The 3,133-nt window shown below is 33.5% G+C and overlaps 1 long non-coding RNA gene across 1 annotated transcript; it reads right to left on the bottom strand.

Annotated features, from left to right (window-relative positions):
- Positions 1-2,103: 2,103 nt before the first annotated feature.
- LOC130459385 (uncharacterized) lies at positions 2,104-2,917 on the bottom strand. Its single transcript, XR_008918754.1, has 3 exons — positions 2,867-2,917; positions 2,509-2,581; positions 2,104-2,240 (listed from the first exon to the last, which is right to left on the bottom strand). It is a non-coding gene; the product is annotated as an uncharacterized lncRNA (long non-coding RNA).
- Between the last annotated feature and the right edge of the window lie 216 nt (positions 2,918-3,133).

Genomic DNA, 3,133 nt, shown 5'->3' with positions numbered 1-3,133 from the left:
AGCGAGCAAATGCAACCCCTAAAAACCATTGCAATAAGTCCAAAAACCGTTGCCATAGACCTATTGCAACGGTTGGCCAACCGTTGCTGTTGCTGCCGTTGCATTAGGTTTATTGCAACGGTTCTTTTCACCAAACGCAACGGTAAGGTATCATCTCCTGTCAACCGTTGCATTAGGACCTATTGTAACGGTTGATTATACCTAATGCAACGATCCTTTCTATCAGCCAGACCGTGGTATTTGATCTAATGCAATGCTCTATTATTGCTAATGCAACGCCCATCAAGTTTAATGCAACGCCCATTTTCTTACTTTAACCGTTGCATTATTATAATCGAGGTAAAGATATTTAATTTAAATGTCTCAACAAATAAAACAATGAATAACACTCAGTGACAAACAACATTAACAAAAATGAGTGAAAATCAAAAAAATTATATTCTCATTATATAAAATATCTATAGTTAATTTACATTGTTGTACGATCTTGTGAACAAAGCTTCACCAAAATAAGCCTAACCTATGATAGAACCCAAGTAATCACCTATATTTATATTCAACCTATGAAAGAAAGATCATTAAATAATTCAAACGCCAACTTTTGAGTCTGATCCTCCACTAAAAATGCCATTTCAATAATCATAACATTCTTCCTCCTCTACACGGCTACACCATGTAGTTCATCATGTATCTATACAAACAAACAATTAAATAAACATTATTAGAAAATAATACATTGACTGGATATTACCTCCGTACACACATGCACCAGAAAAAATGACTTCATTCACTGCTAAATTATCTAACACACTGAACTTTATAATGACACTAGAATAGAACAATATATACAAATATGAGACACATAACCCAAATAAAAATAAAATAAAAAGAACGGACCTTACCAAAAATTCTCTAACCCAACAAGAATGTTTAAGTTAGTCGATCGCAGTTTCAATTTACAAGACAACAAGAAAACCAAAAGTTGCAAATTAAACAAATAATTATCAACAAAGTAAACATAAAATAAATACAATTAAAGGGAAAAGCATACTCTTTATAATGTAATAATCTCAACTCTCTTCTATATGTAATCTTAAGTAAACCAGTGATCGGTCTTGCAAAAGAAATTTCCAATGAACACAGAAACTACAGTTTCTGAAAAATGATGCATGTTTTCTTTCTATCTTAATCAACAACACTGAAAATATGTCAACTAGAGTCTTTAAAGATAGTACAATACAACAGTAAGCTAACAAGTTTATCAAATTGGTATAAGTTCAAGAAAGATAAATACAAAGTGTAATACCTTTAGTAGTCTTGTTCTCCAATCTCCTTAAAATGCAATGACCATCGCTCATAACCTAGCCCCAACATTACCAACGTAGCTCCTAACCTATGGTTTATACCCTTTCTCTCTAACTACTATAATATGGTGTTAATTAATCAAAATTCATCACATTTTGTTTTGAGCCACACGCCTTAGAGCACCCTGCACAAAAGCACCTTTTAAATTACTTCATTGTCTTGTCTTATAATAACAATCAGCTCACCTGTTGCAGAAGCTACAAGAACCTTAAGAAAATTAAGCAATGGCAAGCAACCAACCTTTTGGTAAGGAACCTCCATAGCGTCATCATAGCTCTCATAGGTATGATTGTTAGCAACGAAAAAAATGAATTTAAACAAAAGAAGTAGCCCACGTCAATAAGCTGCAAAAAAATGTATTCTAAAGGATTCGTCAAATCTTCAATTAAACGAGACTAAAATGTCTCCTCCACACCAATAAGCCCACAATTACCAGTTAAAAAGTCTTCCCATAAAAGATTCAATCTAAATTGGATAAGGAAAATGCATGAAAGAAACTGATAAATCAGCAAGAAGGAAAATGAAATGTATAGTATGAATGAACTTGATCAAACTCACATGACCTTGATAAACTTAACAAGAAACCTTATCATCGATTAGAGCAAAATAATAGACAGTTATCAATCATGATGATCTATATACTAATGATTTTTTCTAAGAATTAACTACTATAATCACACTCTAAATACATAGGAATAGGAAAAATAACGTAATAAGTATGTGCAATTACCTCTTAAACCATAATGTAGGCTGCCAAAGTACTGATAGTCCGATAGACATGCCAGAAATAGACAATGTAAACTTTGGGAGTGAAATAAAATGAACTGAATCAACTTATATGTTTGGGAGAGAAAAGTTAGTGCCTCCATTTACATCTGCAAAAAAGAGTTAACCCATGGAAAAAAGAATAAGGTACACAATCTATGTAGTCTAAGAACCAAAAGAGCGAGCAAAGAAAGAGAAGAAATTGCAGAGCTTGTCAAAAATAGCATCACCACCTTATAGAGGAGGGTATAAACCATAGCCAAAATTCCAAATCAAGTGATTTTTTAATCCTAGTTCAATAACTACAACAGAGAAACACACTCATAAAGAGGCTATAAGATGAAACCGACTAAAGGGTGACCGAAAAAAGAGAAATACCGTGCAAGTTCTGAAGGTCTGAATTGACTGACTTGATTTTCTGGTCAGGGAAAGTCAGTGCCTCCATTTACATCTGCAAAAAAAAGGTTAACCCATGGAAACATGATTTCCATGCCAAAGAATAAGGTACATAATCTATGTAGTCTAAGAACCAAAAGAACAAGCAAAGAAAGAGAAGAAATTACAATAGCTTGTCTACAATAGCATCACCACCTTATTGAGGAGGTTATAAACAATAGCCAAAATTCCAAATCAAGTGATTTTTTAGTCCTAGCTCAATAACTACAACAAAGTAACACACTCATAAAGAGGCTATAAGCTGAAACCAACTAAAGGGTGACCAAAAAAGGAAAAATACCTTGCACGTTCTGAAGGTCTGCATTGATTTACTTGATTTTCTGGTCAGGGAAAGTCAATGCCTCCATTTACATCTGCAAAAAAAAGTTAACCCCATGGAAACATGATTTTCATGCCAAAGAAGTACACAATCTCTGTAGTCTAAGAACCAAAAGAACGAGCAAAGAAAGAGAAGAAATTACAGTAGCTTGTGTACAATAGCATTAAACCGACTAAAGAGTGACCAAAAAAGGAGAAATACCTTGCAAGTTCTGAAGGTCTGAATTGA

This window comes from Spinacia oleracea, chromosome 4, assembly GCF_020520425.1.
Source record: "Spinacia oleracea cultivar Varoflay chromosome 4, BTI_SOV_V1, whole genome shotgun sequence".
Lineage (NCBI taxonomy): Eukaryota > Viridiplantae > Streptophyta > Magnoliopsida > Caryophyllales > Amaranthaceae > Spinacia > Spinacia oleracea.
Note: the sequence above shows the minus strand (reverse complement) of the source record. Positions and strands in the feature narration are given on the sequence as shown.